At 39.4% G+C, this 15,353-nt stretch overlaps 1 protein-coding gene across 1 annotated transcript in view; it reads right to left on the minus strand.

Moving 5' to 3' along the window:
* Window positions 1-15,353, minus strand: part of macrod2 (mono-ADP ribosylhydrolase 2) — a 614,652-nt gene that overhangs the window by 181,458 nt on the left and 417,841 nt on the right. The window lies entirely within an intron of this gene.

Below are 15,353 nucleotides of genomic sequence, written 5' to 3' on the forward strand. Positions count from 1 at the left end.
GATGGATCGTGGTGCCTCTCTTGGTATTCATGCTTGTATATAGGGCTGATCTACCTTCATCTTCTGTATTAGGGTTCGCCGCGTCTCTCATAAACACTGCTGAGATGTGACTAGGCTCCCTCATGAATGTGAGAGCAGACCTTGTTTTGTGCCCGACTGAAGCTGAAAGCCAATCAATGGTTTGCAGGCGTGGTGAAGACCTTCTTCGTTAGAAGTGACCTTGGGAGATGGTAATGCCACTAAACCTGGTGATATGCTGGGATGACGGTTGTGATTAAAGAATTACGGCAAAGGCGTAAACATCACTTGCTTTGAAATGAAAGCGTTCAGTCCCCCTGCCTGAAGCGGAAAAAAAAAAACAGTAAACACAAGAGTAGCACTGCTGCCTATGGGAGACATTACATTCATGAACAAAGTTGTGTTTACAGAATTAATGTACACCATACATGTATGATTTGCCTAAAGTCTGTATATATTAATGTGCAAATCTGATTTAAATGTCAAAGGATTTCAGTTAGTTTCAAAGAAGGTCTTTGTTTTCAGCAAGAAAGCTTCACACAATAATGCACCAAAACATAAGAGATATTTCACACTCTAAATCCTCCTGCTGCTTGCACAAAAAAAGCACTATTTAAAATTAGATATAAAATGTATATAAATATTGACATTATTTTTGGAAATGTGTTGAGCATGCTGCAAATGGAAAAGAGGTGTCAATGCTGAGAAATCTAGCCATATGGCAAATGGCTATGCTTTTATTTTTTTTCCCCTATGCAATGGTAAAACGTGTTGAGATACTATATCAAAGGTAAACTGTTGAGGAGTAAATGTCAGTTACATGATAAAAACCTTGTAATGTGATTAAACTTAATTTGGTACATCATTGCTCAACCCAAAAAAAGCCGAGGTACTTTATCGCTCCAGTGTCTCAAGCACTGAACAAAGACCAGGTTATTTCTCCCCTCAACAAAACTCCCCAAGACTCCATTCCTATGTCCACATTTCTGTCATCACACCCGAAAATGGCAGCCAGCCATAGACATCACTCAGCACACCTGTCAGCATTACCCTCCAGAAAATAATTTGCACAAAACTATAACAAGCAGTTATAATTAGCTGAGGGTTATTAAATATGTCCAACACTGGATATCTGGACTACAAAGGAAATCTAATAAGATGTGCCTGGTGCATTTTTTTCCTCCTTTCTCTGAGTCAGCGGCTGTGGTAGGCATAAATTAATGTGCATATGGAGAGCGATGTCACAGGATGTGAGGCAACCACTGAGGCCTTTAGCAGCTCTGCGGGAAAGCAATCTGTGTGAGTCTGGAGGTGCAAATATACCACGGACACCTGTTTTCATACACATAGTGCTAGCCTGGATGACACTCACCTCTGGTAAAAGGTTCACAGGTGTGTCTTAGTTTAAATGACTATATTTATAATTTACTATGAGATTCAACATTTAAATTTACACTACCAGTGAAAGGTTTGGACATTACATGCATTTTAGTATAATAGTGTTTAACATTTTTACAATTCTTTATTTTATACTTTATTAATTAATTTAATTTTGTATACAATTTATACAGGGCTTGACATTAAAACCCGCCAACCTGTCAAATTTCAGCAGTGGCGTGCCGTATAATGCAGTCAGTCATACAGTACAAGTCACTTTGGCATCTGAAATAATAAACTAAGTGCAATATAGTGTCAAAAATATAGATTTTTCGATACATATCAATACTAAAATATCTCAAAACACTTCCAATACACATTTTCTGCAGAATAAATAGGCCTAAGATACCAGCTGCACTTTCTTGCTCTCTCTCATCTCTCCGACAGTGAGTTGACACACAAACCCGCCTGCCCTCACTCGTTTAATTTATTCCGGATGAATCTTGTTGGTGTTACAGGGCTTGAATTTCGGCATCATATTGCGTGTATTGCTCATCATTTTACTCTAATTTTACTGTGTGCACAAAAAGCTGCATCTCAGTGCTAAATTAAGTTGTTTTGCACTGCTTATTGCTCTTAAAAAGTCAAATACACAAAATAATGTCAAAATAACGAATATTCACGTAAACACATTCAGACATGTTTTAAGTGAACGTAAACAGTTGAGATTGAGAAAGAAAACGCATGTGTAACAGTATAATGGATATGTGCGTCAGGTCTTAAAGGGACAGCAGCCTAATATCCCTGCTGCCAAATTATTATGAGATCATTTTAAAAGTATCTATATGGCAGTTTTTCCTCATGGCATCAATATCAAAATTGTGGCCAGTGAAAATGCTCAGTGGCTAGTAACTTTAGAAAATCATTCGCCACAGTGGCTGGTCGTGAAACTGATATTGTACAATGCTCTGGAAACTTCTATAGTATATACTTCTATATTAAAATACAGCCATGGATAAAACATACATCGGGGGGGAAAAAAAGTATGAAAAACATGAAGTCATTAATTCCTTGTACAGAAACAAGCAAGTACTAAACCTTTTATTTGTTGGTGTGAGATAATTGGCTAGTTTTTCCTTCATTACTTGTCGAGCAGTTGTCTGATGCAGTGGCGGTGTCGTGTTCCACGTCATGCCCTGCAACTTTAATTAAATGTGTTATAAAGAATGCACAGATTCGTAGACCCCATTACGGTTGATTCAATGATAATTAAAATATCCATCTGCGAGCATTAAATTGAAAATGCCCCCATGCGTAGCTGTGTTGAAGTGTAATGATGAGAGCGTATACTGGGAGGGAAGAATTAGAAGACGGGTATGAGACAAAGACGTGCTTTCGCATGCTTGACGGCACTTTGATTATCTAATCAAATCATTCACATCTAGACAGGCTCTCTGCAGCTGATCTGGACTCATGACTTGTGGAGGTGAGCAACTCTGACGGCCACCACTGTGGAAAAATGTGACATCCTTACCGATGTCGTGCACGCGCATATACTGTACGTGTCAGTTTGGTTCAGCCCCACCGGCGCCTGCTCCCCGCTGCTCCACTTCTGCCTGTTAATTAACTGTAATGATGTAAACAAGAACTCATTCTGACCACCTCGCCACTGACACAGGAAAAGCAATCTGTTAAAACAATCACCAGGGACAGACCACCTCTTGCACCTCACACTGCAATCAACACTGACGGCCGTGATAACGACGGCAAGATGGAACTCTGGCTGCATGAACTGATTAGGCGATTTCTTGCACTTTTCGCAGCTGGGTGAATCTGCCTCGCCCATGGGATGAAAGCTGTCAGGAGGTGTTAGCGGCGGTGCGCACATTGACAGACCTTCATATATCCCAGGTCCAAATGTCTCTAATGAATGAAACATGCTCCTCTCTCACAAGGGCTCTGGTAAATAACAATCCTCCGCCTTTTAAGAAAGAGTTCCTCAAGGTTTTACACTCTGCATTTTTAATGGCAATCGGTTTTACCTCAAAAGCCTGGTGCGCATTGTCTGATCTTGTCCAGCAAGATACAAGATTACTTTCAACTAAATTCGTTTTCTTCTAAGACAAAATGTCCAATATTACATTGCTTTGTTTTGACATGCTCACTGAAAGTCAACTATTTGCATTACGATGAATCTTGACCTTATATGAATCTTTTGAACCCATTTTGGGTTGTATACCCTGCAAAAATTGGAACTTATATGCAACAAATATCTTCCCTTCACGTTACGTTCATACTATAAAAATCTGCATGTCAATGAGGATGTCAGAACACGACATGACTGAAGTGCTGTCAAATTAGACCATAATTCAAAGATTTTGTTAAATACCGCAATGACATTCAAACATTTATAAGTGTGAATTGAGTGTCCACTGTTTTACTCCCGAACAAACAAACTTCAAAAGTAATGATTAATTAGGTTTTGTTTAAATTATGTTTAATAAAAAAGCCGTATTGCATTAAACAGCACAACCACAGATTCTCAAGTGGTACCTCAGTGTCTATACGAGCCGTAGGGAATCGCTTTGGCACACAGAATTCTTCCACCTGCCATTTGTCATTGTGAAACTCAAAGGAGATGAAGTCTCTTGTTTTGCTTCAGAATGTGAAACCCACCCTTGGTAAAGTCTAATTAATATCCACTCATTGTGGAATCCTCATCTCCCACAGAGCCACTGAGACCAACATCTGTTTAATCAACATTTTCCACTGACAACCTCTTGGCTGTCGATCCTATTGTGGCGTGGCAGAGGAATACAAACAATTGAAATTCACTAGATGATCCCAAAAGTTTCCTCCTTTGAGAATTCACTTGACAAGTTGACAGACAGCACATATCAAAGCCTAGCACAGTGCATTTAGGTGAATAAAGTCCGCTGGTGTAAACTTTTCCAATTCAAACTTTTTTCGTTTTACTTTTGTTGCACATAGCTGAGTGCCATTTCCCCCCCCCCCCCACACACCCACACCACGTACTCTAAAATTACCTCCAAAAGGAAAAAAGATAAGGGTACACAGTCACAGATGGCTCCCTGAGGCTCGTAATCAGTTAGCCACACCCCGTATGCCTGCTACATGCTTTATTTCTCCCACTATGCCCCTTCATCAGCCTTGATTAGAACGCCGGAGTAAAATGTCATATTTTACATACTTCCATATTTCAGGCCAACACCAAACCTGACTACGGTTCCTGGATGGTCGGGGTGAAATGTCAAGGGATGCACCAATTCCTGCATGCCCCACTTTGCAATCTCACAAATTCGTCACTTTCAGAGCGAGGGCGACTGTGGAAATTACAGACGGCCTTCTTCGTTAATGCGTGCTAGGCAACCCGAACGCCACCGTCCTAATTGGAGCTAATTGGCTTAGTGTTGCCTGTGTTTCTGGATCAGATAAATAGCAAAGACAACACTAAGTGACACTGTGACCTTTTTAAAGCTTCACTCTAATTAACCTTTTAGATGCATGCAGGTGTTTTTATGTAGGGCAGAGGAAACAAACCTGACTACAGAAGTCTGGAAAGGAATCGTGTTTTGCGCTCCGCCACAAACTCCGGTGGAGAGTGTGTCGCCATCACAGCTGCTCGGGAAAGCACGGATATTAAAACCATAAACACGAGAGTGTTCCGAGATAAAAAGGTCCCGCAGCCGAGTAATTTTACATCATCACTCAAATCTGCTGCTCATTACCAAAGCTCTCATCTCCACGCATATGGCTTATGGAAAACAAAGCGGCAGGCTGAGCCTCAAGCTTTCCTGATTAAGTTTACCGCAATGTAGTGAGCAGTGTGAGCAAAATAATGAAATTAAAAAAGTTATAATTTCCCTCATTATAGCTCATCGCACGGTTCAATATCCTAGCATGCACAAGCAAAAGAAAGCACCGGCGTGTTCCAGTAAAGGAGCATTAAAAGTCGATCAGTGGACACAGAATAAAAAAGAGAGTTTATATGGATCTACCCATAAACCCTTCAATACCGTCAAGCTTTTATTGCGGTTTGCTTAGCGGTCTTAAGGGCTGCCCGCGCACACCCACAATAAAAGCTTTATGCCACTCACAGCTATTCCAGAAATGAAGCCGGTACCACTTACGTACAGTGACAATAATTTATGAGCGGAAGGGGGGAAAGGGCTGGAGAGAAAGTTGGTGTGTGATCCGTTAAGCACATAAATGTACATTAATTAATCACTCTGGGAGCTGAATCCCTGAAAGAGAGAGCGGATGGGGTGGCGGTTTTACATGCAAACATTTAAATGCATAAGTAATGAAGCACCACAAAGGTTTTAAATGCTGTGATAAAACTCTTCAGGGGTCCATTCCTGCATTTGGAGTGTTTATAATATCTTTTTCACAAGATTTCTGTTGTTGTTTGTTACATGAACATGATTGGACATGTTCATGCAATAAAACATCACCACAGGCGCTTAGGTACAATGCTGAGTAAAGTCATTCAGTTCAATTATTAATTACCTCATGCATCGCACAAGGTTATTAATTATGCATGTCCCTCGAAATGCATCGATTAAGCACCATGTAAATGAGATGGTGACAAAAATTGCTGCCAAACAGTGAAGGTAATAATACTGCAATTGATTTTCTATCGTCAGACGACTGCATCAACAAATTAGCTCTCTTATCTCTGTGCAATCGTTGAAGAGTAAAATTTAAATTCTGCCATCATTTACTCACCCTCATGTCCTTCCAAACCTGTATGACTTTACGTGGAACACAAAAGATGATGTTTTAGAAGATGCCACTGGGGTTTAATGTTGTTTTGGACTGCACAGACTTTCATTGTATGGACACAAACATTTAAAACATTTATCAACAGACAGGGTTTGAACAACATGATGGCGAGTAAAATGATGGCAGAGTTTTTACGTATCCCTTTTCTGGTTGTGCTGTATAATGCAAGATGCCAAGTCTCTCTATTGACCTAGAATACATAACAGGATAAGCTAAGGGCTTCCTATCTTCCAATTATGTTCTCTTTGCATGCACAATACTAATGTAATGGTGTGTTTAATGAAATGGTAGAACTAGGAGCACCTCCAAGTGGGTTTGTAGGCCAAAAAATCATCTCAACTTACAACACAGAGCCAATGGAAACTCTGAAACTCTAAAACTGGACATTCAATCTCACCGCACAACACCATCAATCACTCATTCTGCTGGGCTTTCAGTATTTCAATCAACAATTTGTGGTTCTAAAAGCAAGCTAGTGCTATGATTACACATCTGTCTGGGAAAAGAGAGGCCACTAAATGCTGCCCAACTCTTTGTTACTGTCCAAAATGATAGTAGACCGCCCAGGAGTTTGTTTAATGCGTATTTACCAAAATATCTCAATGATGTAGCACTGCGGAAAGCACCTACTCGTGGTTCCTTGTGGGCTTTGAAAACCTGGAGGAGGTCTGTTACTCATGGGACTATTAGCGGTCCAACAAAGCCATTCGAGGTATATCAAATATTCTTAATAGGGCCAAACGTAAGGGAAAAAACCCTCATTGTTTTGTATCTTCCAGAAATTTTCATAACTGTTCTGTTCTTTAAAGAAAAATAAGAGGTTTGACAATTTAATAACACACATAAATGTCATATAATGAGCAAAAACTCACAAAAGAAATCAATGCAAAATGAGACGATGATGATGTTTTGGGTAAACATAGTTATTTCTCTTTGTAAAAGGTCAGGACCGGAGGGTATGTTATGAGTTTGGGGAAAAATGAATCGCCTTGGAGTGGGGAATGGCTACCAGATGGCGTTGTCCTCACGCAGGAGTGACTGGCTGTTTTTACGGGATGGGAATGAGAACAGGCTGGCATGGGTAATGAAGACAAGAGACCTATCCACCTACAGTTGCTTTAGGCATTCAATAAGTCCTTATGGAGATGATCTGCTCTCTGAGGGGTCGACTGTTGAGACTATAGTTACAAACACATGCCCAATGACAGAACCTCTGCTACGATTCAATTTATGCTAAACAAGAGAGAGAAAAATATCACTAGGTTTTAATAACCAGTTTTCTAAGACTTTTTTAGACCTCATATAGCCATTTATTTGGTAAATGTGTTTTTTTTTTTTTTTTTACCAAATTAATTCATGTATTAAAAAACAACAACAACAACCTTACTTTGTCTCAAGTTATGTGAGATAATTAAGATGATTGGCTACAATTACCATAAGGACTGTCTGACACACTGTCGCTCCCATAAAACATGTTGCCGAAATTTTGTCTCTTTAAATGCAAACAATGAATTACATTTATTTTAAGAACCAGTGGATACAACTTCTATTTCCATTTCTATTTTGTGACAAGGGAAGCACTTCCTAAATGTTTCTGTACATTTGTATAATGACAATAAAGGCTTTCTATTCTATTGTAGAATTGTTTCTTGAGCAGCAAATCACCATATTAGAATGATTTCTGAGGGATCATGTGACACTGAAGAGTAAAGACTGGAATAATACTGAAAAGTCAGCTTTGCCATTACAGCAAAAAAAAACAAAAAAACATTTTAAAATATATCAAAAAAAAAACGTCGTTTTAGACTGTAATACTATTTCACAATACGACTGTTTTCCCTGTATTTTTTAATTATATAAAACCCTAACTTCTGAACTGTAGCTAACTAGCTAAATGTTTTTTCTAGAGCAAGTTCTTCCACCAGTGATTTAGGTGCTTGAGGCTTAAAAAAAAAAAGACAATTAACACCCTGGTTAATCACAAAGTGTGAATGCTTTATCAGCAACACTGTCTGCTATGAGTTTCTATTCTCTTTCTGTTCTTCATAACTGTTATCAAGTCTTCTCTCATTAACAATGTTACTAAAAACCTCTTCTGCTTCCCCAAGCTCCCGCTGTCCCAAAATACCCCGGAAAGTGTGGTGCATTTAATGTCTCTTTGCTCTCATACATATTGACAGAGCACTAGAGCAAGACTCCTCCCACCCAGGCCGGTCAGACAGTTTTATTATCTTGACTGATTTTGCGATCTGTACTCACCCGTCCCTTTCATTTTACCGCAGCACCGCCCATATGAGCAACTACCGCTAACGGTGCACATAAGCAGAGGCCTTTGTGGCGACAATTTTTTTTTAATCTAGCCAGCCGATCGAGACATGGGCCACCGTAAATTATTAGTTCTCAGCGCCGTAGAGTATTTTGTGGCTTCATGGGTGCATGGTAAATGTACTTTGCCAGAGCCACAGTTCCCACTATTCCCCATGCTGGCGTTCTGGAGTGTGGTTAGCTCTGCTGATGTCCTCAGACCAGGCCGCGGTCACACGTGGCTCCAACAAGCCTCCAGGGGAACGTGACAGATTGCTAGCTCTGTCGCAGAAACGAGCAGAGCACAGGGGTGGGAGTGTGTATTTGGGGTTCACATGGGAGTGGTGTGACCAGATATGATGGGTTTAAATCACATTCTCTCACATACACACAGAAGCACACTTCCTTTAAAACACAAATCCACAAAAGTAGCATTACATGAATGTATGGTTTGAGGCAACTGGGACATAATTTAGATATCTGGGTTGTGTGTCATTCCGAAGTGAATTGAGAAAGCGAACAAAATGCAGATTTGTAAGAAGGTATTTTACAGTATATATATATATATATATATGTATAAAAAGAAAGCTAAAAACGTTTAAAGCCTTGAAGATTGAACGTTTAGACTTTACAGACAGAGAGAATAATAGACAGACAGACAGACAGAAAGAACAATCAATATAGATAGTATGACAGATTGATACATGGATAGCAGTGTTGTTATTGTCAAGACAGACAGACAGACAGACAGACAGACAGACAGACAGACAGACAAACAGATAGAAGATCGATCAATCGATAGATCGATAGATAGACAGACAGACAGACAGATAGATAGATAGACAGACAGACAGACAGACAGACAGACAGACAGACAGACAGACAGGTCACATGTTGTACAATAGCATCACAACGTACAAGTTATAATCAAACTAGCTCTCAAACCCTCACTAAGTTTACTCCGGATCTTTCCCAACCTTAATGTGGAAAAAAGCAGAAACGCCAAGACCCGACAGAGACGAAGAGTGAGAGTCCTCCATCTCTTGCCTCTGGTCCAAGAAGCGTTAAACCACATTCTGGAGGTTAAGCATCTTGGCTGCGAGAGCTTGTCATTTCTGAAGATGAAGCTCATCCCTTATTCAGCTTCACGGAGCAAACACAGGTGTCATGCTAAACTAATGTGCCCTAAGCTATCTCTTCCAGTAAAACATTACTCATCCCAATCTGTGGGAGCGTTTGTTGGCAAGCGACAAGCGCATCAATGCTTACCTTCTAACCTTTCCTGTAGATAACACACGTCTAAAGATGTTCATGGTGATATAAATGCTATACAATCAATGATAAAGAAAACAAAAGTCAGGCATTTTAATTACAAGTTCAGCATTTGGAGCCTAATAATAATAATAATAATAATAATACAGTACACTGCATTACAGTTTTAACTAATTCACAAAAATAATCATGTTTATATTCTTTTTTTACAGTTAACTTGCACTCATGTAACCAGGAACAGGGGGGTTTGGAGAAAGCGAGGGTCCTCATACTAACATTTCAGCACTGGATTCCTCCTGTCTAAAAATATGTTCACGGGTACCTATCTCTTGAGATAATCAAGGGGAATTTGTCTGCGCAGCACATGTGGGCCGCAGCACATGTTCAGATCTCTCTCTGCCTCAGGGGCTGTCTTTGGGCTCTCAAGAACAAGGATTAGCTCAAGAGCTCATCCAATTCCCATCTTTTGTTGCACATGTTTATTTTTTTGACATTTTTTCTCAAGTCTCAAATCTCCTTGTAATACTCCGGCATCCAACTAGGGGAACTGTTCCTTTTTTTCTTTTCACTTCTAAGTGACAGATTCACCAACGAGTTTAGCACTAATCTACCAGGCAAGTGGTCTGGAACCTCGGCTATAAATCAGTCGCTGACACAGACCATAAAAATAGGGGAATTTTTATAATTTCACTGTATGCAACTAATGGTAAATGTGCATACACTAAAGCACTCGAGCATAACAGCTAGCAAAACTCAACGGACAGACATCAGTCAATCAAAATGGGCAGCAGCGTTTTCTCTGAATGTCCACAATAATCTGTAGCAGCTGTCTCAACATGTCCCACCGAACCGGACCTGCCTTAGAGTAAAACCAGAGCCCTGTTTAACGTCAAAATGTGAATTATTGAATAAATAAATAGAGAAGGGAAGCTAAATGCATGTGTGGAATGTGCATGTAAGAGAGCGGGTACTAAAACTACTGCTTAGGGAAAGAAATATAGAGCGAAGGATGCACGACCCCTTTCCTGGCTTCTCTTATTCTACATTATAATTCCTGTAAGAATCTCTGGGATACGCTTTGGGAGTAAACAGATATATATCCCAAACCCCAGACTCATTCATGACCTTCTATGTGGGCTGCAGCAGTGAAGGTCTGTGTACGCCATAAGATAACACAGTGTAAACAGAATTGCTAATTAGCATTTAACTCCCAGTCACTCGTGGCAGCCATGTGCATTTCTCGCAGCCAAAAGTTAATTCGTGCAACCTTAACTGCACGATTCCACCCTTGTAACGATGAGGACAGCAGACCTCTCCATCCTCACAGTGTGATTAAAGTGGTCCATCAAGTGCCGAAGTTAGCGATTTGTCCCGCAAAGACTGTCTCATCATGGCTAATTGTGAGAGATCCTCTCAGGGGCCTCTGCTGGTCTGGATGGAGGAGCTGATTGGTCTGCCTTGTGCACGGCCCCTCTGGTTGTGGCCACCATGGATTAAAACAGATCCATAACTCATGCGCACCAGATGGTGGAGATAGGGTCAGCAGCTGGAGCAGTGAACGATCAGACTCTACATCTTCCTGGTCCAAAGCTGCTGGTTTTTGGCCAGCTTCATTAAAGCCTGAGGTTGTCTGGTAATTTACAGAGCGGAGAAACAATCTGAATATAATTGTCATACGGAAAATATGAGCCTTATCCATTCAAGCTGTTTCTATGGCTATACGACATACAGTATGCATGGTTCTTTAAAAGCTAGCACGCAAACCAAAGCCTTTATGATTCTCTAAGAATAAAAAATCCACTGTGGCGGGTAATGCATATCAACACACTAGCCAATTTGGTGGGTAATGATTAATAAATTATGTTCCATCACTTTGCATGGCGTCGCTATCAGAGCCCTTCCCCTAAAAGGAGCTTCAAACATTAGACAAAAAAACAATGCGTAAAGAGGGTCACACACCGGCGGTGCCCAACTACGACTCCGGCTGTTCAAAATGATGCAGCACCACAGCGTCACTCACATAATTGTCCATTGAAATACAACGTTTTAGGACAAATATATGTTCGTACTGACTTCACCCAAGGAGATTGTGTATTATGCTTCTTTTTTCTTTTTTTTTTTGCAACAGGTTTGTTTTCGTGGCTTGAATAAATATCGTTATATAGATTGAGTTTTCTCTTTCTGTTTGCGCTGTTTTTTTCATATACCTTAATTCAAACGTATTGACGCCACTTTGTTCATTCTTGAAGTGAACTTTAGCTTGTATTGTGATTAGATTTACTGTTTTGGTCTGCCGCCTTGAACTTGAGAACACGAGTACAGAATGACACGACAGATGTACGATAAGCCTGCCTTTGAGATGTCCGCTGCACTTCTCGTCTGCTGTGCGCCCAGTTAAAAGTGAACAATGCAGGTTTTTTACCTCAACCGATCAGCTTCGGAGTCATTGGAATGGTTATATTACTCTTTCCGGGTTGAATGGTGGTCGTTTCGCACCCCCCTATCGCATGTGAGCGGAAAAATCACACTTGCAACTTTGAGCCGGCGGGCCGCCGGCCGCAGCATCAGGAAGTGTTGCGTGATATCAGGTCTCGCGATGTAACGAACAGTGTTGGGCAAGTTACTTTTAAAAAGTAATTAGTTACAGTTACTAGTTACTTCTGCCAAAAAGTAACTAAATTAGATACTCAGTTACAAATTTTAAAAGTAACTAGTTACTTAAAAAAGTAACTATTGCGTTACTTTCAAGTAAAATTAAATTTTAAATGCTCAAATGTGACCCGACCTCTACCCCTCTTTAACGGAACTTACAATACATGTGCATGTTCAATTATTTATGATAAATCTGAATATTATAATAAAATGGACACTTAATACAATACATTATTAACAGAAACATGAAACATTGTACACACATAAAAAAAAAAAAAATGTTGCTGTGGGACAAAGTGAGACTAGCCTCCAATCAAATGCCATGTATGTAGATATTATGTTTATATAGTGGATCAATGCAAATAACACAATAGATGTTTTGGAACTTTTGATATTTATTGCCCCTCAACAGGCAAAATTAAATTAAGCTTGTTAAGCTCGTCGCCATACCTGTCTCTCGTTGACTGACTGGCTTGTGTTGTTCCTTGTGTGTCCTGTCCTGTCCGACTATGCGTTATGATGGGTCGTTCGGAATTCATGAGCGTTAGCTGTTAGTGATGATGGGTCGTTCGCGAATGAGCGTTAGTGATGATGGATCGACTCGTTCGCGAATGAGCTTTTGATGGGTCGTTCGCGATTCTAAGAGTTAGTTACTCTAAGAGCTGGCTCTTTTAGGTGAACGTCGGGAGCTGGCTCGCATATCTGAAGAGCCGACTCTATTTTTACAAATTTAGCCTATAGAAATTAAATAATTATGTAATAAAAATTGAAATATTATAGTCAAAGTCATTTAAAGAGCCGTTTGTGAGCCAAAAGAGCCTGCTCCTTTCAGTGAGCTGAGTCAAAAGAGCCGAATGCCCATCACTACTATGCGTGCTTTCGAACACCCGCCCAACTCTACCTCTGATTGGCTTACAATGACATTTTACTCTACCTCAGCCAATCGTCAGCATTTATGCGCTTGTCTCGTGCTCTGCCCACTAACCAAGGAAGAACAGTAAAAAAAAGTATTTGCCTCTCGCTCAGAGATCTAGTTGGTCTGATGAAAAAAACAAAAAACAGCTTCATCAGTTAAAGTAACGCGCCGCATTTTTTGGCAGTAACGGTAACGGCGTTATTAAGATGAGAAGAGTAATCAATTAGATTACACGTTACTGGAAAAAGTAATGCCGTTAGTAACGGCGTTATTTATAACGCCGTTATTCCCATCACTGGTAACGAAATGCTTTACGGCAAAAAACAGATCTGATAAAATTCTGATAAAATGAGCATCAAACAGAAATAACCCGGCGCCGTATACATGTGGTGTTCGAGGCGCACATACAATACAGACTGCCGACAGTTAAACAGGGCGCGCGCAGCTCTTAAAGGGGCCACACCTTATTTCCACTCGTTACAGCGTCCATCCTACTGAACAGGTACCGGTGTACAGGGGGAGGGGATCCGGCCGTGAGTGCGAGCCATCTCTGCGTGAGTGCTATTCACGACAGTACAAGTACTCCACAGCGACTCTAGGGGTCGCTGTTTGACAAAAACTGAATTCCTACTTAGTGCTGCTTTAATGCTGTTTTGAAAATATCCGGTGAAAGTTAAATTAAGTAAATTAAATACATTGGCTATTAATCCTAATTCCTAACAATTAAAGCTATCTTTTGTCATTTTATTAACATTAATGACAGACACAAATTAGGCTGCTGTCTCTTTAAGAGCTAGCGCATGGATCCATTTTACAGTTACATTATTTTTTCTTTCTCAACTGTTTATGTACACTACCGTTCAAAAGTTTGGGGTCAGTGAGAATTTTATTTTTATTTTTTGGAGGAAAGAAATCAATACTTTTATTTATCAAGGAATAATTAATTTGATCGAAAGTGACAGTAAAGACATTTATAATGTTACAAAAGTCTTTTGAACTTCCTATTCATCAAAGAATCCAAAAAAAAAAAAAAAACTGTACAACTGACAGACCAACAACTGTTTCAACATTGATAATAATAATAAATGTTTCTTGAGCATCAAATCCTCATATTATACTGATTTGTGAAGGATCATTTGACACTGAAGACACTGACACTAGTGATGCTGAAAATTCAGCTTTGATCACAGGAATAAATTACACTTTACTATATATTCACACAGAAAATAGCTGATTTACACTGGAATAATATTTAATACTATAACTGATTTTTGTTGCATTTTTAATCAAATAAGCGCAGCCATGGTTAGCAGAAGAGAATTCTTTTAAAAGTATTTAAAATCGTACCGACCCCAAACTTTTGAACGGTAGTCTATATGTAAGACATAACCAACTGTGTTTACGAGGATACTCACCAAGAGCAGAATTTTTACATTATTTTGTGTGTTCTTGACCGTTAAAACACTATAATCCGCGAAAAAGAACTCACGTCTATTTAACGTTTTGTTCATTCTTTTATTGATCAACATGTCATTTTCAATGATTAAGATCAGATGCCTTTTCCGTTTTAGAGTAAAACTGGCTAAAATTAAAAGTAGCAACAGATATTTTAGCAACAGAGATTCTGTATTGTGGCATACAGTACAGTGCAACGGACTATCAAAAAGAAAAAAGAAAAAAAAAGAAATGTAGGGCAGGGACTTGGTTCTCTATGGATGTTGATGGGAAAAAAAAGGTGGTTTATGTGGACTAAACGACTGGAAAATTCCAGCATGTGTCACCAGAGAGTCTGACGTTTTACTGGAAGATTAAATTATGACATTTGGATTAAAAATTTAATTTAAAATTCCAAAAAATAAATAAATAAATTAACATGTACTGATGAATAGTTCACAATAAGATAATAAAATGCATTTAGAAAATAGATAGGGTGAATTTTCATTTCATGCAGATTTGAATGAATAAGAAATTATGAAGAATTTACAACTTAAGTATTTTCATCAAAAGT

This window comes from Rhinichthys klamathensis, unplaced genomic scaffold (genome assembly GCF_029890125.1).
Source record: "Rhinichthys klamathensis goyatoka isolate OS25496 unplaced genomic scaffold, OSU_Roscu_1.1 h1tg000100l_1, whole genome shotgun sequence".
NCBI classification, from domain to species: Eukaryota; Metazoa; Chordata; class Actinopteri; order Cypriniformes; family Leuciscidae; genus Rhinichthys; species Rhinichthys klamathensis.